We start from the raw sequence: 24,210 nt of genomic DNA, 5'->3' as shown, positions 1-24,210 counted from the left end.
GAGCTGTAAAGTTAGAGGTGGGGTTACAGAGAAAGACAGGCAGAAAGGGGGGGGTGGGATTTGAGTCAACGAAAGCTAAGATTCATTTAAAATTCATTCGGTAAGGTCCAATTATGCTTCTCAACAGAGCAAATTTTTACAAGGTTCCAAATGTAAACGTTGGAAAGAGGCTATAAGTAAAACAACCAGGTGACATCTAAAAGCTAAGAATAAGCCAAAACTGATCCTGAGTATTGAACTCTTCCCGGCTAAGTGGAGTTAGAAAAACCTGCATGCTGGAATGTAAATCGACCTTCTTCTCCCACAGAAAAGTAGAACTTGACCTTAGAGACAGTGGGCTTATGTCTCAGAGGCACCACCTGCTAGTTATGTGGTCCTGGCCTAGTAGCTTCACCTGCTAGTTATGTGGTCCTGGCCTAGTCGCTTCACCTGTTGGTGACTAACGATGGTCATCTGTAAAATGGGAACAATCGGCCTGGCTCCCCCAAAGATTGGTGCAGAGATTCAGAACAAGCTAATGTAACAAGAGCCCCCTGAGAAGCAGGGCTTGCATTGAATGCTCGGACCTCACAGTGGCATCCAGGTGGCTCCAGTGAACACCTTTGTCAGGATCTTTTCTCTTCAAGTCCTTTCTTTTCCTCCTTCTTCAAATGTCCCTCCCACTCCTCACTTCTCACCAGGTTCTTCTTTTTTGAGGTTCCTTTTCTCGCAGCCTAAGCCTTTATTAGAATTTCCCAAAGGTATTTCACGAATAATGGGTCCCCCCCCCCCAAATGGCCCACAACCAAAGGGAGTCCCGAGGACAAACCAATTTGAGAAATAATGAGCACTATAACCCCCTTTCAGAAAGTCGCAGTTCTCATGAGGGCAGAAATCTTGCAGGAAGAAAGCTTGTCCACCTTTGCTCCTTAATACTTAGCACTTCCCTAGTTAATTTGCCCAGTTTTCAAATATTGCCTATTAACACCCCCCCTCCCTTCACTCCCTGCAATACAGCTTGGGGAATGTCCCAAAATAACGATGATGATGATAAAGAAGATGAGGAGGAGGATGACAATGCCCATTGATTGGAAACTTGCTATACGTCGGAACTGTGCTAGTGCTTTATAAACATTTAACTCCCAAAGGACCCAATGAGGTGGCTGCATTACACACAGCTAGAAAGTGGGACTACGTTGAAAACTCAGGCCTGGCTATCTCTGTTTAAAAAGAAGGGAAATGGGACTCAAGGAAGGCGAGTATTTTACCCAAAGTCGCAGAGCTAGTAAGTGGTGGAGTTGACCCATGACCCTGGCCTACATCCAGGTAATCACTGAAACCTAATGTGGGCCTGTGCCCTGTAGGCCTGACTGTGTAGGACCTTTGGAGTAGTTGCCGAGGCGTGACCTTCACTCCAGAGTCTATGTGATAGCAGATGGAATGGAATCAGTGGCCAGCCGACCCAGCGTAGGGCTCATAGCCCTCCTGGGGCCCACGAAATGGGGCAGCCACACCCTCTCCCTGCACAGATTGGAAACCCAGGCTCAGCGATGGAGTGGCTCTGACCAGTGCGGCTTGACCAGAGCAGCCAGGGTGAAACCTGAAGTGTTCAGAACATCTCTGATGGCTCTCTCCCCACCCTCTTCTTTCAGAGCTGTCCTCCCGTGTTCACAGCACCCAAAGTGCGCAGGGTGCCGGGCTGCTCTGTACTAATTGGGACCTCAGGGTGCTGTTGTGGTACCTGTTGCTATAAACACTTTGCCGATTTGCATAAGTATGTGACATTATGAAATTTCCTGAGAGATCTTATCCATGTTACTGGCACACGGCCCACATGAAAAGCCAGGTAGAAAGACAATGTGTGTGTTGTTAAAAGAAAAAAAAAAAAGGAAGGAGAAAAACACGTTTCTTGTTTTTGTTCCATATACAGGTGAACAGCGTAAGAAATGGAAAACGTATCCAATCCAGGAGCAGTGCCTGCAGCTTGCTTTGTTTTGTTTTGAAATTGTTTAAGAGCTGTTTTCCTTCTACTTCTTCAGCTGCCTGTCACATTCGAAAGGCCAGCAGGAGACTGTGAAGATGATACAGATGAACTGATGTTTGGGAACACCAGGTGCCTTGCAGAGCGGGAAGGAAGGTGAGAGATCACCGAGTTCAGCCATGTCATTTCACAGATGTGGAAACGGAAGGCCCGTCACCTGGACAGGACAGCCACGGGCCAGCTGACTGCCATGCCAGGGCCTCTCACACTTTCCAAAACACTCCAGAGCCGACCAAACTGCTCACCCTCATTTTCACCGGAACAAACGCCCATTAGATGCAACAAGACAAAACCGAACCCTTCCCAGGCCCAGAGCCACAGGCCTCTCTACTCCCTGCTCACGCATGAGCCAATCCTGAGCCACCAGCCCTGAGCCAGGAGGTGCTGTGTTCTTCTTTTTGTAAAATATGTTTTTATTGATTTCAGAGAGGAAGGGAGAGGGAGAGAGATAGAAACACCAGTGATGAGAATCATTGATTGGCTGCCTCCTGCATGCCCCACACTGGGGATTGAACCGTGACCTCCTGGTTCATAGGGTGATGCTGAACCACTGAGCCACACCAGCTGGGCAGAGGTGCTGTGTTCTTGACAAGCTTCCAACCTCTGAACTCCTCGGTGAGACGGGTGCTGTCATCGCTGCTTTTCAATGTGAAGTTATGGCCGAGAGAGGTTAATAGGCCTCGGTTACACGGTTGAGACTGATTGAAACCCAGGACTGGCTGACTGGGCACTTTGGTTTCATCAGCTTTGGCGGGTGGTTGGAAAGATTGAGCAAGAACACACACACAAAGCGCTCGCACAGCGCTGCGCACACAGCAGGTCCTTGCGAAATGCCAGGTCCTATTCCAATGTCTTCCCGGCGTCCGCCTTCCCTTCATTTACATGCAATAGAGAGAGGGTGTGCAGTGTGCAGGTTTGCTAACTTCTGGTTCCCTGACCGTGACCTTTCCTCCAGGAGGACGTCGTAACCCAGTTCATTCACGTCCATAACCCCCAACACTAATTTGCAAATGTGTTCAAAATTGCTGACACGTGAGAGGGTAGGAGATGGTGGTTTGCAACCAAGAGGCTATGAAGCTGTTAAATTACCCAGACACCGGAGGGACGTTTTCAAGGAGAGATGAATGTTCCTCCTCTCCCATCTCGTAGTCAGGACCGAAACTATGCATCTTATCTCTCCATCTCAAGCAACCTGCTCTGAGCAAAGTTCTTGCAGCAAAAGCTTGACCCCTACCAAGTAGCTTCCTGATGCATACTGTTGGAGGCCTCCTATTGAACAACGAAGCAGCACAACTCAGCATGTGAGGTAGTTTGAGTGAAGAGGGTGGAGAGGGAATAAGGAACGCAAGAAACCTAAGAGCCAAGGACTGGGGCCAGGGCGAGATCATTCCATGAAAGGGGTGGAGAAGTGTAGCTTTGTCTTTCCGCTGGTTCATGATGGGGCTTCCTGATCAGACCTCACCCCAACAGGGGAGCAGATTTGTTCTGCCACCCATGCTGCTAGCATCAGCAGAGCCAAACAAGAACAGTGCCAATCTCTCAGGAAAGCCAGATTCCTTCCCCTCCTCCACCCTCACGCCCACCCCCCAGTTGGCTCCAACACAGGACACGGAAGACCAGTGTCTGGAGGGGACCTATGGGGTGAGGGGAGGAGTTGAAGCCATAGGACCACGGAGGTGATGTGAGGGGTCCTGGAAGGAAGGAGATGGGGAGGGGAGGGAACCAATGTTTACTGAGCACATACTATGTGCCAAGAACCTGACACATATAATCTTATTTAATCCCCACAGAAATCCTGTGAGGTAGGAATCATTATCCCCCTTTGTACCAATAAGGAAACAGAGGCTCAGCAAGGTTAGGTAACTTGCCCGTGGTCACATGACTACCGGGGTGGAGCCAGAATTTGAATGCATGTCCTTTGATTTCAGTCCTATGGTCCTTCTACCAGCACTACCACCTATGAGATCAATTTCAGAGTGCCGCGTCTGTCATTTGTCCGTGCTACCTTATGAACTTGAGCAAGCTGCTAAACTCCTCAGCTTCCAGATCTGCAAAATGGGGATAGTGTCCCTACCATACAGGTTTGTTGTGAGAATTAAGAGAGATATGCATAAGAAAGTGCTCAGAGCCATGCTCAACGTGTTGTTAAAAGTTCTGTAAAAGGCCCAGCTGGAGTGGCTCAGTGGTTGAGCATCAACTTATGAACCAGGAGGTCATGGTTTGATTCCTGGTCAGGGCACATGCTGGGGCTGTGAGCTCCATCCCTAGCAGGAGGCAGCCAGTCAATGATTTTCGCGAATCATTGATGTTTCTATCTCTTTCTCCCTCTCCCTTCCTCTAGAAATCAATAAAAATATATATATTTTAAAAAGTTCTCTAAAAGTCAGCCATTGCATTGATTTTTCCTGCTGCTGCTGCTATTTCTACCACCTTGGGGAAGTGACGCTCCCTCTCTGTGCCTTGGTTTTCTCATCTGTGAAACAGAGTGGATTGGATTAGATGATGCCTAATCTTTCCAATAAAAAGAAAATAAAAATTTATTTCCAGCAATAAAATTCTATTAACTCTGCTTGGCATTTAGGTCCGCCTGTTGGCGAGTCCCAGTCTTCCCACCCTGCCTCCCATCTCAGAACTCCTGTGTTGGTTCCTAGTTCTTAGCTGTGCCCTCACCCCAGGGACTAGTTCCTGTTTTGTTTTTTGTCATGGCGTAATTCCTTCAGGCCTTCCCTCCTACTCTTCACCCTTCCCTGCTTATCCCTGCTTTCCTCTGCCAATTTGAATTCTATACTTCTTTCAAGGCCCTGATTAAAACTCAACTCTTCCATGAAACCATCTCGGGCAAACCCCACCCTGAAATGGCTTCCCCTCCATTTAAAATTCCCTCAGCTATTGTGCCCATCATCTGAGTCACACTGATTCCAAATGCTTTATATTGTCTCACTGAAGTCTGTTTGATTCACTCAATTCCCGCAAAGTAAACTTCCCAAGGGCCAGGGCCCTGTTTTCCACTTCGGAGTTGTCTTTGTACCCGGACTGTGGATTAAGGGGCCCATGTGCCAGTCATTCCCTCCTCTGCCAGTGGCTGAGCACCTCTGCTGGGGAGGGGACTTTCTGCAGGATGCATAGGACCAGGAGGATGGGTGAGCATCACCCCTTCCCTCAAGGAATTTGCAGAGGGAGAGAGGCAGATGTGTTACTATAAGGCAATGATGGCAAACCATGACACGTGAACTCATTTTTTTTGGTTGATTTTTCTTTGTTAAATGGCATTTAAATATATAAAATAAATATCAAAAATGTAAAGTCTTTGTTTTACTATGGTTGCAAAGATCAAAAAATTTCTATATGTGACACGGCACCAGAGTTAAGTTAGGGTTTTTCAAAATGCTGACAGGCCGAGCTCAAAAGGTTCACCATCACTGCATAAGGAATTGCAGTGCAATAGGATTCCAGCAATCCTGACAACCAGTGGATGCCAGAATCCACAGATAGTACTGAACCCAAATATACTATGCTTTTTTCTATACATACTTACTTATGATAAAGTTTAACTTACAAATTAAGCACAGTGGGAGACTAACAATAACTAAAAATAAAATAGAATAATGATAATAACATACTGTACTAAAGATTATATGAATTGTGTCCTGTCTCTCAAATAGCTTACTGAACTGTCCTCACCTTTCCTCCTGTGACGATGGGAGATGATACATAGCCAACACGATGAACCAAAGTGTGGTGTGTGACACAGACACTGTGATGCAGCCTTAGGTTACTATTGACCGTCTGAAAATACACCGCTAAGTGACTAAGGGGTGGGGAGAGCCTAAAGCGTGGAGACGCTGGACAAAGGGATGATTCACGTCCCGGGTGGGACAGAGAGGGCAGCGCAAGAGTTCATCATGCTACTCAGAATGGTGTGCAATGGAAAACTTATGAGTTGTTTATTTCTGGAATTTTCCATTTAATATTTTCAGAGCACCGTTGACTTCGGGTAACTAAGAGAGAGGAGAGCAGACCCATGGGTAAGGGGACAAGTGTGATTATATAGAAAGGTACAGAGGACAGTGGCCCTCTGTCTGCAGAGGAGGGGCAGGGTTTGGAGAAGAGGAGCTGAGGATGAGCAAGAGTTACCAGAGAGAGAACATTTCAAAGGGTGTAGAGGTGAGGAGACTCTGGTTTGTTGAGATGGATTAAGGGGCCTATTTCAGAGGAGGGAAGCAGATCAGAGACAGGGGGAGGGGCTGGATTAGGAAATGAAGTTTTCAGTTATCCAAAGGCATTTTAGGTCTTTATTCCCTGGGCCCACGTCAATACGAGCAAATTAAGAGCTATGTAAAGAGCATTATGCAGTCATTTACTATTAAAATGCCTTAAAAAAAATCATGGTGAGGACAGTTGCTGGTCTTTCCCTTCATTTTGGTTTGTCTTAGCATCATGACTTGACAAAATAAAGATTTGCCAATTCTCAGTCAGAAATAACGCTTCCAGGACCAGATTCTTGGAGCTACTGCTGAGAGTCACGGAGATACACGGACAGGAGGAGCAAGTGCAATACTGGTTTCACTCTTAGCAGGACCAGCAAAGGCTTAGTTAGGGCTTCTTCGTAATTTCTGCTGAGGACAGCTCATGTGGCCAACGGCGGCTTTAGGGACCGGAGAGGAGGGGCAGCTTGACTCGTTTCGATGGCTTTAATCCCTGCTCTTTCCTGGGAGGTGTGCACTGTTTGAGATGCCTGCTCTGTCTCTCTTTCTCCTGCTTCCTTCCACTCCCTGTTTCCATCAGCTGCTGCTCCCTCCCCGGGAGGGAATGGAATGTGTCCTTTCTCCCAATGCAAGTCTGACTTTATCACCAATCTTCCTGTCTTTCAAAGCGAGGCCTGACACACTGTGATTTCTCATCTCCAGGTGCGAAGGAAATTGCCCCATGTAAGTGTCTGCCTGGCCAGGCCCCCACCCCCTAGGGTAGCCTCCGTGCCTGTCTGTTGAATGTGCACTAATGAGATTAAAGGAGGTGTGTTGGAACTTTAAAAAAAAATTTTTTTTTTCCCCCCATCAATCCAAAATTCCTAAGGTAAGAACTTGTCTGAATCAATAGAGCAGTAATTACAAATCCTGAGCTGTCCCTTTTAGGGCATTTCAGTCATTTCTCGGAAACAAGAGAGCCGTGGAGGGGGGCCTAGAAATAACAGTGTGTAAAGAGGGGGGTGGGGCGTATTCCATAGAAAAGGTATTTCAAGTTCTATGGGGCACCGTTCAATTTGCTCATTAATTTCTTAGTCTCGTTGGGATTTTATTACGCAGATGGTTTGCCCAAGGCCTCGCAGCAGTTTGGGTTGAAAAAGTAAGCAATCCTAACAAAAGAGGGGCCCCAGAGGGTAAGGGAGAAGGGGCAACCTGGAGAGAGTGGGACAAATAGGAAATGATTGGGGGTGAGGCATCACGGGCTGCCTCTGAAACGGGTTTTCCCATCTTCAACCCTGGAGGCCTGGGCAGAGGTAGTAAGTGGATAGGTGGGCCTGAAGGCTGGCAAGGATGGGGAGGAGAAGTCATTGTTGCTGAAGCATCAGAACTAAAGGAAGAAACAAAGGCTTGAGGAGACAGCAGAGACCCAGACTCTTGTCTTTGCTCCTCTGTGTGACTTTGGGCAAGATACCCCACCCTGCTGGGCCTCGGTGTCCTCAGAATGAAATGAGGGCATGGCACGGGTGAAGTTCCTTCCAGCTCTGACATCTTATTCTGAGACTCTGAGCAAGAGGAATAAACTTCCCACTTTGGCTCCTTCCTGAGACGTGAGCTTGTGAGCTCTGGGAAGACTGGGGGCTCTAACTCTGTCCCAGGCCCTGCCTGTGAGCAGGGGCCTGGGGCGAGGACAGGGAGAGAGGAGGGACTGTCAAGCAAAGTCAGCAACAGACCCAGATGCAAACACGTAGAAGACAGCCACCCATCAGGCTGAGAATAGCCCGAGGGCAGGGATGACATTTTGCAAACCAGTGTTCTAGAACAAATGGTTCTCCCCAGAGGCAGCACTGCATGCTTGACCCATGTGCGGATGGAATTTCGGAAGCTAAGCTAACTGTGGAAGGAGGCTTCCTATCACCCACATGCACATCCACTAGCTTCACACACACACTTCTGGGTCCCATTTCCCGCTCTGGGCCACGCTCAGCACGGCCATGGGTGAACCTGAGGGGAGCGGGGGGGGGGGGGGGACAGGGTAGGTTTCAGTGAAGGTTTAGAAAAGACAGATAAGAGAACAAAGCTGGGCGCTAGGTGAGACACTGCCCTCTCTGATGGAGAGACAGCGCCATGGCCTGCAAGCCGAGTCTTTATTTTATAGCCAGATTCCACGAGGTAAAGTAAGGACGTGGTCAAGATGTTTACAACGTTCTCGTGGGTTTCCAATCTACTCAATTACATGCACCTGATCAAGCTTTGTTTACTTGCTGCACCACCCGCACCCATAGCACTCAGCCACGTGGGACCACAGGTTCGGACCATAAGGCTTTGCCACGAGAGGATCGTGCCCTCTCATTAGTCCCAGGCTTGAATCTGCCCAAACGTTGTAGCCGCTCTCCACACCCCTCAATCTTTTCCAATTACATTCATAGATGGAGGCTCTCACCCCTCCTCGAGGAACCGTTTCTCGTGCGGATTGCCTTTGTCGATGAAGCTGAGACTAGTTGTATGCCTCCCTATGTCCTCTCCCCACAACACAGCAGGACCTGGTCTAGATAAAGGATTGTTCACTGTCTCTCAGAGTGGCATGATGTTGAGTAGAATCAGAAAGAAATTCCGACAAACCATAATGTGGATGAACCTTGAAGACATGAAGTGAAATAAGACAATCACAAAAGGACAAATGTTGTATGATTCCACTTATGAGGTCCCTAGACTACACAAATTCACAGAGACAGAAAGCAGACTAGAGGTTCCAGGAATGGGGAGGGGAGCTAGTGTTCAATGGAGACAGAGTTTCAGTTTGGGAAAATGAAAACTTTCTGGAGATGGATGGTGGTGTTGGTGGCACACAGTGCGAATGTGTTTAATGCCACAGAACTGTACGGTTAAAATGGCAAATTTTATGTTGTGTATATTTCACCATTTTTTAAAAATTTTGTTTTATTGCTTAAAGTATTACGAAGACTATTACATATGTCTCCTCCCCCGCCCCCTTGACCTTCTCCCAGCCTCCCCTACACCCCAGTGTCTTGTGTCCATTGGTTATGCTTATATGCATGCATACAAGTCCTTTGGTTCAATTTTTTTTTTAAGTGGAGTGCTCTATCCCTGCCCAAGGAGCCTGGTTTAGTTCCCAGTGGGCTTTTTCAGCCGGGTTGCCAAGTTCTGGAAGCCTGCTAATCTTTTGTTTATTGTGCTCATCCCCAGGTCTGGCGAGTTCCCATTTGCATAGTAACTAGGATATGTTGATACTTAGTTTTGAATATTTGATGCTTTTTTTGTATGGTGGCCATCCCTGGGTTCTTGATATCTCTCGCCACACAGAACAGGGCCTCACTCACCAGCCTGTAAAGGAGGTGCTTAGGAAACTCAGGTTAAGAGGAGGTGGACCCCAGCTGGTTTGGCTCAGTGGATAGAGTGTCGACCTGTGGACTGAAGGGTTTCGGGTTGTATTCCGGCCAAGGGCACATGCCCGGGTTGTGGACTCAGTCCCCAGTAGGGGGTGTGCAGGAGGCAGCCAGTCAATGATTCTCTCTCATCATTGATGTTTCTCTCTCTCCCTCTCACTTCCTTCTGAAAGCAATACAAATATATTTAAAGAGAGAGAGAGAGAGAGAGAGAGAGAGAGAGAGAGAGAGAGAGAGAAGGTGGATTTGGGAGGTGAACTAGGGGGACAGGAGGAATTGGGATTGGTAGGAGTGCGAAGCTGTGCTCTAAATGGCGAAGAAAGAGACAGGAGGGAAAATAGGAACAGTACGCAGGAGCTCAGGATCCCTGTGGGATGTGAGCACACCTCATTGAGGCTGCCAGTGTGCGACTGACTCACACGAGCCATCCACAGCACCAACTGTCAAAACCAGAGTTCACAGAGACCTCAGGAAAACAAAGTTATCTTATCTCTTTTACTCTCTGTCTCTATCAATCTATGTCACTTCCCATCATCCCTTGCCCTTGGCACCAGCAGCCTCAGTGCCAGGGGCACCCCGCTAATTAATTACCCTTGGCCTGTGAGCACAGGTGTGCTTGTGTCAAGGTTTCCATGCCTGGGGGGAGGAGCAGGTTTTGGCTCTGATGGCATCCCTCCTGGTCCAGGTTCCAAAAGCCTTTGTGGGTAGAACGTCTCTGGGACTTCAGAGAACTGGGCCATTATTTCATTTGGCGTTTATGGAACACCTACTGCAGAGCAAGAAGTGAAACTTGGCCGTCCTCTACTCCAGTGTTCCTCAACTGTCAGTGGGCATGGGAGCCGCCAGGCGATCTTGTTGAAACACGGCTTCTGATTCAGTAGGTCTTGGACGAGGTGGGAGCTGATCCTCCCACCTCCCACTTCTGCATCGCTAACCCTCCCGGGTGATGTCGGTGCTGCCGACTCTGAACCACACTTCCAGTAGCAAGAATCCAGCCCAGCGGACCACAGCCCGCACCACACACTAGAATCACCTGGGGATCTTTTGAAACTATGGCGGCTGGGCTTCCCTCCCAAGTATTACTATGAACTTGGCCTGGGTACAGCCAGTCTTTGTCGAAAAAGCTCCCCAGCAGATTCCAGTGAGCAGCAAGTGTTGACAACTACAGCTCTGATCAAATACCTCAACTCCACATTTTGTCATTGAAACTATCAGAAAAAAATCCACCCACCTTCACTACCCCACCTATCCCTCCAGAGTACCTAGGATTTGATTTCCCATTGTGAGAAGATGAACTGTTATAATATTACATAATAATAAGAAATTGAGTATTTCATTTAGTTAGAAATTGTTGAGTATTTACCATATGATTGCCATCATGTTAAGTACTTGACATTTAAGTTTCACAATACTTCACGAGGTAGATACTATTATTATCATCCGCATCTTTTTTTTATAGATGTGAAAACTGAGGCTCAGAGAGGTAAAATAACTTGCCATAAGTCACACAGCCAGTAAGTGACAGAGCCAGGATTGGAACTCAGGAAGTTCAATTCCAGAGCCAACTCTCTTAAGCATTACATCACTTAGACTCCCTACGCAATGCCAAAGATAGCAGCAATGCTGGACAAGGATGAAGGAAATGTGTTCTTTCCATTGAAAACTTGTTTTTTTAATGTTGATATGCTGGGTTTTTTTTAGTCTGAGTTTCTGTTGTTTTTACGGATCAAGTTCATTTCAGTTTCAAAAGTCAACAGTGACCCAAAGCTGTGTGTGCACACACGTGTGCTCCTTGCTTTTCTATTTGCCATTCCTCCTATTCATTGAGTGGACCTTTGCACTGGAAGCGTGTGCAGAAGGAATATTTGCTTTTCATGAATGGAGCTGACCCAAGTCTAGGGCCACGCTCTGAGAAGGATTTCAAACTGCATCTACCCCCCTATTAAGGGTTTGAAGAATCCCACAGATTCAATCAGGCAATACATACTTCTGGGGTTGTCTCCAATACAGCCCACCTCAACCTTCCCAGTGGTCCCTTAGCATGGGTCTCCCCGAAAAAGTGACACTCCCCTTAGCTCAGAATTCAGCCCAGTGCAGAGCCCTCTCAGCCACTGAGCCAGATGGGGTAGTTGCCAGGAATGTGGGCAGATCTTGCTATTAATGGGTAGTCTTTCTCTTGCAACATTAATACACAGCATGGGAGCCAATGGGGTAAGAAAGGTCTTCAAATGCTCATGAGATGGCCCCAAGCCAAACATACTCTGTGATCAAATCCAATTGGTTTGACAATGTGCTATTAATGTGGATGTTTTGTATTATTATGGCTCCTCCTTCGGTGCAGATGACCGAGAATTGACTGGAGTGCTCTCATGTTAAAGAGGCATAAGTGGCCAGAGAGAGGAAGAGTGGCAATTGCACGTGGTTCAACCTGAATGGAGTCAGAGAATTTTAGTTGGAAGGTTTTTGAGACTCTATCAGGCCCTCTTTCAAATGTCTGAATGTCCTTTATGTCACCCCCTATCACCCACTGCCCAACCTCTGCTTGAGCACCTGTGGTGTCAGGGAACTCATTCCCTTACAAGGCAGCCAGTTCCACGTTCAGGTTACTCATATTGTGAAGGTTCTTACTTAGAACGGCTTCAAACTATGTCAGTGTAACTTCGTAGGTCGACCTATGAACCAGTGCAACTGGGATGCTGTGGAGAAGGGAGAGGCATTCCAGAGGGAGGCATGGCGTGAGCACAGGGGTGCAGGCCAGAGTGAGTGCCGTCTGTGCCGGGAGCAGTGACTGCCTAGCACAGGGCCCGTGCTCAGTGTGTGCTCAGTGAGTGCAGTCAGGGAGGCATTCCATCCATGTTATTAGGAGGAGGGGGAGGGGAGAAACAGCGAATGAGGGTAGGGGATCCCATTCAGTCTCCTCTCTTTCCGTCACACCCCACCCACCCACCTCAAGGCCACTCTGACGTCCCCCCACCCCCGTGGCCCAGCACTGGGAGTCCAGCTCAGTGTATGGCTCTCGCTAATGGGACATTAAGCTGTCACTGGCTGGAGCAGCAGGGGAAGCCACGGGAGACCGTCTGGCAGGCTTAGCATCTTCATACTTTTGGCGAATGGAGGGCTGACACAGTAATTAGTCTCGTTCCAGGAGAATCCCATGGCGAGAAATGGGAAAGGTTACCAGCTCGGCTAACAGGGAATCGTGTCCCGCAGAGAAAGCTCCTGTTTCTGTAGACTTTCTCCATCTGTGACTTTGCATCACTGCCTGCAAGTGAGGAGCCGGCTCACCTGTGCTCTGTTCAACATGCCCATCACTGCCTCGCTCTCTGAGAAAAAAGCTGACTGAATGCAGCATCACCTGCGCCTGCGTGAAGGCACCCATCCTTCAGTCCCGGGCCTAACATAGAGGATGCACTCAATAACTGTGGCTAGTTTCACTAATAGTGCCATTATTATTGGTGCAGACAACTCTAGGAAAACAGACAGTAGAGATCTAGAGCAGATGACTTTTGTTAAATTGTTATGTGTTTATGTTTGTCTATCCGGACACAAGATCCCTGGATCAGAGCCTCTTTTATTTCCCCACCGAGCATCTCAGGAACACCTGTTCCCCAGGCTCGTCTTCCCTCCAGGCAATGCCACTGAGGGCCAGGTGTTTACCCGTTTGTGCTGTGAGATTTGTACTGCAGGAGAGGAGCCCTGAGATTATGAGACTCAAAGCTTGTAAGAGGCATCTGGAACGAGCGTGGGGAGGGGAAGGGAAGGTATGGGGAAGGTAGGAGGAGGAAAGGAGTGTGGTTTCAACTGACTTTCCCCTTGAATCTCTCTTGTAACCTGCTCTCCTGGACCAGTATGACTTTTGGAGTCAGACCAGAGTTTGAATCCTACCTAGCTCTACCATTTGTTAAGGAAATTTGCCCAGTGTGTGAGTTGACCATTCTAGAGGATAAAACGAAGCTAGTAGATTTTGTCCCACAGTTGTTGTAGGGAAAATTTGGTATAATCCAAAGCACCAAGCCAGAGCCAGATTATATTCCCCCCTATATATGCTAAAACCCCATTCATTTTGCCAGCAGCTCCTCCATTTCCTCTCCCCCAACCCCCATTTCATTCCTTTCTCTCTGCCACCCAATCAAAAATTTATTGAAAAGAATTTGAAGGTTCTGGCCTGGTCTTGGCCACTAACTTAGTGTGCCGTGCTCAGCAAGGCCAGGGGTGAACCTGACGGGGGCGGTGAAGGATTAAAGAAGACAGACAAGAGAGTAGAGCTGGGGCTGCCCACGGATGGAGAGACAGCGCCACAGCCTGCAAGCCGCGGCTTTATTTTATAGCCAGATTCCACGAGGCAAAGTCAGGGCGTGGGCAAGATGTTTACAATGTTCTCATGGGTTTCGCATCTACTCAATTACATGCACCTGAACTCTATCAAGCTTTGTTTTAGCAGCACTTGTTGCACCTCCCACAGCCCACACCACTCAGCCAACTGGGACCACAGGTTCGGACCATCAGGTCAAGCTTACAACTGTAGCCGTTGGCTATAACTGTGCTGGGAGGGCCTTGCCCTCCAAGCTGGGACTTGCTCGTGGCTCTGCTATGAGAGGACCGTGCCCTCTCATTAGTCCGAGGCTTGAACCTGTCCAAACACTGTAGCCGCTCTCCACAACTTAGTAAGGAGATTTTGTGCCAATTGTTCTCTCGCTCTGAGCTTCAGTGTTTTCACCTGTAAAAGAAGGCATTGCAGCCCCAGCTGGTTTGGCTCAGTGGATAGAGCGCCAGCCTGCAGACTGAAGGGTTCTGGGTTCGATTTCGGTCAAGGGCACATGCCTGGGTTGTGGGCTCCATCCCCAGTAGGGGCATGCAGGAGGCAGCTGACCAATAATTCTCTTTCATCATTGATGTTTCTATTGCTCACTCTCCCTTCCGCTCTGAAATCAATAAAAACATATATATATATATATATATATATATATATATATATATATATATATATATATTTTTTTTTTTTTTTTTTTTTTTTTTTTTAAAAGAAGGCACCGCCAGAGGATGACTCTACACCCTGTTCCCCGGAAATGTTCTGTGATGGAAAGTGGTTCTGAAACCCTGTCTCCTTCGGGAGACTTTTCAACTGTTGAAAATAGAGGCAATTCTTTCTCCTTTACACACATTCCACTGCCTTGTTTGAACTTGTCCCTTCTGTTTTATTTTTCCTCTTTACACGAAAAATGTTCATCCATTAGGATTGATGTCAGAATGGCCGGGGGCAGGGTCGTGAAATGATTTCTGCATGTTTCTAGGGAGAGTCTGAGTTCTGCGAGAACAAAAATGTTGCCCTCAAGGGGAAAAGCTGTCCTGGTGGAGGTTGTGTCCTCTCCACGCCCACCCTCACAGAGGCCTGATGACAATGCTTAGCTGAGTTCACGACACAGCAAGCAACAATCAATCAATCTCTCCCCTTTTCCTCCCTTCCTCTCTCACTTCCTTCCTTCTTTCCTCCCTCCCTTCCTTCCCAAGAGTAGGCTCACAAGAGTTATGCGAAAGTATTTTACAAAATTCATTTCAATCTGTGGTTTCTACTCAATCGACTTATATGTTCATGCATTCTTTCCTTCCTTTAACAAATTTTTGTTGCACATATATTATGTCTGAGATGCCGTGCTAAGCTTTAAGGTTGTAAACATGGAATAATGCATAGTTTTTACCTTCCAGGAACTCCCTATCTGTTAATTTTGTTTATTTAACAAATACCTTATTATAGCTTGTCATGCTGGGATCTCTGGAAGCCGTCAGTGAGGACAGAGTTTGGAGTGGGAGACAGTGATTAGAGTTCAACATTTATTAAAAGGGGAAGGAAGAAAGCAAGACTGGGGAGATGGAAAAGTTGAACATGATTCAGGCCTCAGACCCTCAGGACCCAGCAGTGAACTCTGGAGCAGGGACAGCTCATCAGGGTCATGACACAGTGGCCCAAATGCTGGCCTTCTGCCTCTGGGCCATGATTGAGTGCAGTCCTGGGGACCAGAAGTCCAACATCAAGGTGTTAGCAGGCCGTGCTCCCTCTGAAGGCTCTTGGGGGGAGGATTCTTCCTTGCCTTTCAGTTGCTGGTGGCTCCAGGCCTTTTGTGACTTGTGGTGGCATCACTCCGCTCTCTGCTTCTGTCTCCACATGGCCTTCCCCTCGGTGTGTCTGAGTCTCAACTCTGCCTCTCTGCCTTTTCCTCACAAGGACACCTGTCACTGGACTGAGGCCCCATTCTAAATCCAAAAACGATTTCCTCTCTAAATCCTTAACTTAATTACACCTGCAAAGACCCCTTTGCCAAATAAGGTCACAGTCACGGGTCCTGGGGGTTAGGACATGAACATATGTTTTGGGATCCATCATTCAACCAACGATGCCCGCTTTACTTAGTCAGCCCATGTGGGCTGCCTCAAGAAGGGGATGATTTTCAGGGGTGCCCCTCTGTGCCACTGAGGCAGATTCCAGTTGTTGACACCTGGAAGGTGACGGCTGGTTCTGCTCCCCAGATGGGCAGCAAGCTCTTCCTTGAAGGGGGTCTGGGTGGTACCTCTTATCTAGTACAAATGCCAAGTTACATAATAGGAATCAAAGACAAAGTGGTGATACAATGAGAGAGACTTCCTGTCCTTACCACACTTGCAACATAGCAGGGGAGACGGGTATTCATCACATAACCCAACAACTCCAGGAACGTCACTTCCGTGGGAAGTGCTGCCGAGAAGAGAGGTACATGTAATCCTAAGGATATGCAGAGGAGAGACCTGATGATGCTTGATTTAAGAGTGGAGAACAATGTTTAGGGCAGAGAGAATAGCATGTGCCAAGATTGGATCATGTGTGTTTAAGAACATGAGAGGGTGCCAGTGAGGAATGAGTTAGAGAGTAAGGAGGAGGAAGCATGCCGTAAGATTTGGGAGGCCTGTCCTCCAGTCCAACTGAGGGAGTTTCAATAAAGGCAGGATGCTGGGCCAGGGTGGGAACGGCCAGATTGAATTGCATTTGAGGGAGAGGTGCCTATCGCCATGACAGCCGTGCACAGACCAGATATCAGCAGAGAAGCCAGTCTGGGAGCTTATGTGTCCATATGCACAAAGTTTACAAAGAATAGAGAAAAATAGCAAATTTCTATGTTAGTGGAGCAGGATTAAGGCTGAATAATTTTTAAAATTCCGGTTATTATAATTGTAAAAAATGCCTTGTGGGAAAGATGAATGAGTTCTGTCTGCTTTTTCTTTTTTCTTTTCTTTTTGCCTAGGGCCAGACATTCTAACCATACGATATGAAGACAGATGAATCTGAGTTCACAGCTTGCTTTGCCACTTATCTAGTTAGTCATGTAAGCCTCGGTTTTCCAAAATATGTAACATAGGGATAACAATGATTATTCCTTTATACTGTGAGGTTGATGCAAAATGGTGTGAAATTAGCATATACGATGTGCACAATTACTAGAAGGCGTGTGTTCATGATGTCTTTTACTTTTTTTCTCCAGTTATATGGCTTCTAACTTCTGGAAAAATCCAAAAGCTCCACATGACCTTTTCATGAGCCAATAATTTCTCTACCACACTCATTAGCCAGTTTGATTCAGAGCAAGCCCAGATATTGTTTTTGAAATGCTTTGGGGGGGAGGGTGTGAATGGAAAACAAAGATGGCCATTTGATCCTAGTGAACTAGCCCCTTTGACCTGTATCTCAATGTCTTTTCTTCTCCAATTTGGGGCATTCTCTCTGGGCTTTTATTAGACTAGCACAGAACTAAAGTGCAAAAAGACCCAAATTCTAGTCCAAGTCCTGCCACTGACAAGCTATGTAATCTTCGGCAGTCTGCTTAACATTCTTGTCTTTAGTTTCTAATAAGAGAAGTGACAATGTGGGCTCCATTGAAAGATCTTCCCTGGTACAAATACTTATGACTTACTATCATATGTCTTGCCTGTCAGACTATCTTCACCCTTTCATCACTAGCAAATCAGCCTGTTTTCTTTCTCCCATTTGGTTTTCTGTCTTTGGTCCCTCACTATGCCGGTTACCTCTCTCCTTTCCATCCCCACCTTCACCACTGGCTTATTCCCTGCTCTAGCAGGTTAGCCACTTGAGGGTGGAGTAATATCTACATAGAATCTGCAGATTATCGCCATTATAATAATAATTACACCTGTATTTTTACCCTGATCCTTTTAGCTCTAATTAATCCTGCCCTGCCCTTCTACGTTGACAAGTAAATAATTGCTCGGACTCTCCTAATAGAAGGATTTGTATTTTCCAAGTGTCTCACACTCCACTGACACTTTGTCAATATCCTTCGTATTTACCAAGGAGATGATGGGGCACAGATGAGGGAGGAGGCTCTTTCAGAGCAATTGTGAGGCTTTAGTAACTGCCCCCTTCATCTCTGATTATGATGGAAAGCAATGAATTGCCTGGAAAGAGTATTTGGGTTTTGGTGGTTCTAGGATTGGTTTTACTGGGATATCTTGATGTCCCCAGGCAGGTCACTTCACCACTAAAGCCTCATTGTCCTCATCTGTAATTCGGTGGGATTAGACCAGATATTTGGTAAGTATGGACCTTAGAGTCACACAAATTGCAGTTCAAACTGGGGCTCTGCTGCTTTAGCAGCTGCATAACTTTGAGGTCATTACTTTCTCTGAGGCCTAATTTCCTCCATTTTCTAACTGTCCATCCCAGGTTAGTTCTTAGACTAAATATTTAAATGTTATTCGCTCTACTTCATCTCCTGTGCCAATGAGCTCAGTGCTCTCCCATCCTCACTCACCATTCGTCCTTAAGAGGCCATTCTCATTATTCACATTTACTTGTCTCCCCCGTATCCTCACACTCCTTTAGTCACACAGACTCGGGCTTAATCTAGGGTAGCCATCCTTCCTCCTATGCCCAAGATCAGCAACAAGCAAGCAGACACCCAGTTAGTATCTTCTCCCCTGACCACCTCCACCCAGCCCTCCAGTGACAAGGAGCCCACACCTGATAAATCCATGTTTGCCATCGCAGTTCACTTCTCTATCTTGCCTATTCCTTTCAGCGAACAAGCTTTTGCCATGTGCTGAAAAATACATCCCTTTAGTTTTGCATCTAACAGCTTTACCTACAAGAGGAGACATGGCCTCAATTACCTGGATTTCAAATGTAATAATCTTGGAGAAGGTATTGGTTGGCCTACCTTGGGTCAGGTGAGAGCATGGCAGCTCCTGGAATAGCCATGTGAGGATGCAGTTGCCGGGAGAAAGAGGGCAAGCTTGGCTGGTAGGGTGTTTTACCAAGATGATCATTCTAAAACCATATAAAAAGGCAAAAACGAAATATAAGCATCGGTTTTACCCTTGAAAATTCCTTAGCGATACATCGTATGAGGGAATGAAATCCAGTGTCTTGAAAATCAGCAGTGTATCTTCCAGTGTTCATCATATTGCTGCTTACTCACTAGATCAGTGATGGCGAACCTATGACATGCGTGTCAGAGGTGACACGCAAACTCATTTTTTTTGGTTGATTTTTCTTTGTTAAATGGCATTTAAATATATAAAATAAATATCAAAAATATAAGTCTTTGTTTTACTATGGTTGCAAATATCAAAAAATTTCTATATGTGACACGGCACCAGAGTTAAGTTAGGGTTTTTCAAAATGCTGACAGGCTGAGCTCAAAAGGTTCGCCATCACTGCACTAGATGATGCTTGCAGATAATGATTAGTGGCCCTGTGAAATAACATAAAAATATTTACTCAGAGGTTCACATTCATCTCACGAAGATATTATGTGGGGACATATGTGGGCTGATGGATGCTGAGTAGGACATCACTCAGCATTGCTTGTACCACTGAGATAACAATCTCTCACTCTCTCCCTTCCTCATTCTTTCTCTCTCTCTCTTTTTAATCTGATCACATAGTTGGATTCATGCAAATTAGAACATCAAGAAGGCCTTCCCACTCAACTTCCACAAACCACTTCAGAACTAATCTAGAAAACAGACTGGTAGTGGGCAATGGGAGTAGCAGCCATTGCAGAAGCATGTACACAGGTCATGGGAGCCCCCTGAAGAGGTGCCTAGTCCAGTATAGGAGAGGTCAGGGAAAGCTACCCAGAAGAGGGGGCAACCAGCCTGAGACTTGAAGGGCAGATATGAGTTCGTCAGACGGGGGAAAAGGATGATCCAGGAAGAATGTACAAAGTTCAGGAGGCAAATTAGAACATATCCCACTAGTTCAGGATAGAGGCAGCAGCTCAATGGTCATGGAAGGCTTTGAATACTGTGCGAGGGAATTTGGAAATTATTCTAAAGGCAACGGGGAGCTATTGAAGCAAGGGGGAAACATGATTAAGTTGTGTAGTAAAAAGAAAATTCTGATTGTGATTTGTAAATTAGCTTGAAGAACAGCAACGTATCATAGCAGATCAATTAAGAACGTTACGATAACCTAGGCAAGAGATTGTAATGGCCTGGATCAAGGGTCCTCAAACTACGGCCCGCGGGCCACATGCAAATACAAATATTGTATTTGTTCCCGTTTTATTTTTTTTTACTTTAAAATAAGATATGTGCAGTGTGCATAGGAATTTGTTCATAGTTTTTTTTTTTTAAACTATAGTCCGGCCCTCCAATGGTCTGAGGGACAGTGAACTGGCCCCCTGTTTAAAAAGTTTGAGGACCCCTGGGCCCTGGATCACTGGCTGTGGACATAGAGGGGATGAGGGAAAGGAATTAGAGATGTTCTCACAAGTGTCTGTCTTGAGCACCTGAGTGGATGGTGGTGCCATTTACTTGGGTAAAGAATAATGAGAGTAACTTCCCAGTTCCCAACTACTCTTCATATGTCCTTTCCCATCATCCCTTTTCTTCCTTCTTTTCCCCCACTTCCAGATGGTGGAGCCCAGGGTAGCAACGGCTTTCCTGTCTCCCCTGTGTAGGAGTCTAGACTAAAAGTCCTCAAAAAGAACCTTCTAATTTCAAGGCCTGTCATTTCTTGGTCCTCAAAATGGTGGCTGGACGGAGACAGAGGGAAGGTGGGCATCATGGGATACAGAGAAAATCTATCACTGAGATAAAGGGTGACTTCAACAGCAGTTGAGAAATGATTACAGTGTCCCCTTTCCCTTGGTAACCCAAGTCCTGGCATGCCAATTTCCTCGCAGTTTCCAATCTCTCCACGTCAGAGCTTCCCTGGTGATGGCTAACCTTGGCCACGTTTGCCTCATCCAAGTCAGAGCCTAGAAGGCCTGTTTCACTTCCTAGGAGATCCCGACACAAAGGGCCATTGAGAGAAAGAAATCTAATAGGTGAGACCTTGAACACGATGATGGCTTCTGACTCTTCCGTTTTGGGTTATAGACCAAAGGGCACACACGAATCCCAGTTCTTAGGATTAAGAGATTACCTTTAGAAAAAGAAAGAAAAATAGATAGTGTTAATTAATTTTTATTTGAGGCCTCCACCCTTTTCCTGCTCTCTATCCCTCTTTTGTCTGAGCCCAGGGAAAACCTGTGGGAGAGGTCCAGCCTGTCAGCACAATTGGCCCCTCCATTGCCAGGGACTGACTGCGGCCACTGTGAGCCGCCCTGCCCTGGCCACTCCTCTTCCTCCTCCGGCTCTTACACAACAGGCCGGCAGGCAGATGGGAGTCCGGCTGGTGCTTTTCTTTCTGGGCTCTCAAAGAATCTCTTTGTTAGTTAATGTCAACCTCTCCCCAAAGGCCTGCAGTGGGAGCCAACGAGGCCGAGCCCCACCGGGGTGCCAGATGGATGAGGACTCGCTGGTGGCCTCTGGGGTAACGCTGGCATGTGTGTGTTTTCCAGGGCAAGAGTGGTCTGGCACTTTCAAAATCTTTTCTAGAACTCGCCTCTTAAAGGAAGCCCTCCTGATGATCCCCATTCCCGCACTGATTGTGTCTTTATTGGACAATCTCTCGGGCTGGCATGCCTGTAACGCCTCTCTTCCCGAGGCATTTCATAGACCAGTGAAAGTACAAAAATGCTGGGTCAAGGACACGTCCAAACCAACGTTCAATGAAAATCCTATGCTCTTTCTACTGCACCAAGCTGTCTGGTCCACATAATACTCTGGGATCGATCACTTTAGTTCCAGATGCCCAGTGGAGAGGTCAAGTCCATTTGCGGGTCTTATGCTGCTCCCTTGCAATGCTCAGAAGGCAAGAACACATGTGACCTGAAGTCCCTCAAACACACCAGACTCTGTCTTTCTGAAGTGCTTTAGGAGTATCTGAATGGAGCTCTTCACTGCTCTGGGCCATAATGTTCCCCTTTCCTAGTAGGCACCGTCAAGGACTTCTGACATGGTGACATTCAGATTAGGGTACAAAACAACCAGCCCTACGAAAGGCAATAGGACACACGGCTATGTTCTCCATCACCTCTGAGTTCTCACTGTCAGGAGGCAGCTAGAGCAGAAGGGGCTGCACAGAGGAGCATTTTAGAGCTTAAACTTTGAAACCTGCTAGCCCAGTGGGTTCAAATCCTGGCATATATTCATTGAGTAGTCTTAGGAAAGTTTACTTACCTGTCTCTAAACTACATGTCTTTGTCTGTAAAATGGGATTTATAATAGCTACATAAGGAAGCTGTCATGGGGATTAAATGTAGTAATATAATTATACTTACCAATGGTACTTCTTCAGTAAGTGGTAACTGGTATAATGAAAGAATACTGTACTGACCAGCCCAGGATTAAGTCTGAATTTAAAAGTATTTTTAAAAAAGAGTCTACTTTATTGAATAGTAGACAAAATATTTCCAACAAAAGTAGATGAACCCATATACAGAAATTAAATTTGATTTTTGATGATAAAAACACATATTGAATATGAATCATTTCTTGGATTTCTCCTAAATTCACATTAACATATATAATATTATGAAATGATTTTTAAAAATTTTATTTTTCATTTACAGTTGACATTTAATATTATTTTATATTAGTTTCAGGTGCTGATACCATGATTTAGTAAAATGTGACCATCCAGGAAATTGAGTAAAGGACACACAGGATTTATTTCTATTATTTCTTACAACTCCATATAACTATCTCAAAATAATAAGTTTATTTACTAAGCAGATTTATTCAAAGTGAGTGCATGATAAGGGTGAAAAATACATAGGGGAGGGCAAAGGGGACTTAATCTGCATTTGGGCATAAAAAGAACTATGAAATCATCTCAGTAATAATAGCTTCTCTTTTAGTGAGCACTTACTCTATACCTGACATTGTTCAAGCTCTTTAAATGCATTCTCTCATTTAATCCTTTTAGCAACCCTAAGAGATTTAAAGAGCTTAAGTAACCTGTTCACTCAGTAAGTGGAAGAACCAGGAATTTGAATTTAGATCTGTTTACTCAAAAGTCTAAAGCAAGGGAATCCATTGAAAAAATACAGGCTTAGTAGTGTAATCTATGATCCTAAAAGAGTCTATATAACTCTTCTCCCTTTGCAGCCTCGGGAATAGGCCTGTAAAGCCAAATCATTATTCATTGTGTCTTTCAAATCAAAGTGCCAGGTACTGAGTTAGGTACTCAGTAATATGTTTAGTCCTTCTCCAGTAGGGAAGTTTTCTTTCATTATTATTATTATTTTTTTTTTTACATAGGTTTTCAACTCCTTGCTCACTCTCTTTTCCTTCAGGCACCTCTATGATGTGAATGTTGCTATGCTTGAAGTTGTCCCAGAGGCTCCTTATACTATTTTCCTTTTTTGGATTCTCATTTTCTTTTTGTTGTTCTGATTGTGTGTTTTCTGCTTCATTATCTTCCAAATCTCTGATTTGTTCCTCTGCTTCATCTACTCTATTGTTGATTTCCTGCAGTGTATTCTTCATTTCAGTCCATGTAGTCATTTCTGATAGGTTTTTAAAAATGTTTTCTAGTTCTGTTTTTATGTTTCCTATCTCTTTGTTGAAGTCCTAAGTTCATCCAGTCTTCCCCTAAGTTCCTTGAGCATCCTTATAACCAGTGTTTTGAACTCTGCATCTAGTAGATTTCTTGTCTCCATTTTGCTTTGTTTTTTTTCTGTAGTTTTGTTCTGGTCTTTCATTTGGGACATATTTCTTTGTCCACTCATTTTGGCAGCCCCCTGGTGTTTGTCTCTATGTATTAGATAGAGCTGCTGGGTCTCCTGGGCTTGGTAGAGTGGCCTTATGTAGCAGGTGTCCTGTAGGGTCCAGTGGCACAGCCTCCCTATTCACCTGAGCTGGGCACTCCAGGTGAGCTCCCCTCCCCCATGGGCTGTGTACACCCTCCTGTTGTAGTTGAGCCTTGATTGCTGATGGCACATCAGTGGGAGGGACTTACCCTCAGGCCAATCAGCTGCAAGAACTGGCTGCAACCACCATGGAGGATCAACTGTTCAGGGGCCCACTACATGAAGCAAGACTTACCTTAGTTGGGCTCTGGTGCCCACTGAATTTGCCCCTTGAGTGTGTCACTTGTGGAGATGGTTGGGTGGTGCTTCAATGAGGTCTGAGGCTGTCCACTGGGTATGCTGGGGCCCCTAGGAGGTGCAGGCTAAGGTCTGCTGCCACCTGTGTTCTGCCCTGGGCCAGCTGGCATGAGCTA

The 24,210-nt window shown here is 46.1% G+C and overlaps 1 long non-coding RNA gene across 2 annotated transcripts in view; it reads right to left on the bottom strand.

Annotated features, from left to right (window-relative positions):
* Nucleotides 1-19,447, bottom strand: part of LOC132222295 (uncharacterized) — a 139,313-nt gene extending 119,866 nt beyond the window's left edge. Inside the window, exon 1 of one of the 2 annotated variants that reach the window (XR_009450174.1) lies at nt 19,122-19,447. This is a non-coding gene — a long non-coding RNA (uncharacterized LOC132222295). Of the gene's footprint in view, nt 1-5,252; nt 5,403-19,121 lie in introns of those variants that run through there. The other variant, XR_009450173.1, reaches the window with a different exon arrangement.
* Between the last annotated feature and the right edge of the window lie 4,763 nt (nt 19,448-24,210).

The sequence above is a fragment of the Myotis daubentonii genome, chromosome 19, assembly GCF_963259705.1.
Source record: "Myotis daubentonii chromosome 19, mMyoDau2.1, whole genome shotgun sequence".
Lineage (NCBI taxonomy): Eukaryota > Metazoa > Chordata > Mammalia > Chiroptera > Vespertilionidae > Myotis > Myotis daubentonii.
The sequence above is the reverse complement of the archived record's forward strand: the minus strand, read 5'-3'. Positions and strand labels throughout refer to the sequence as shown.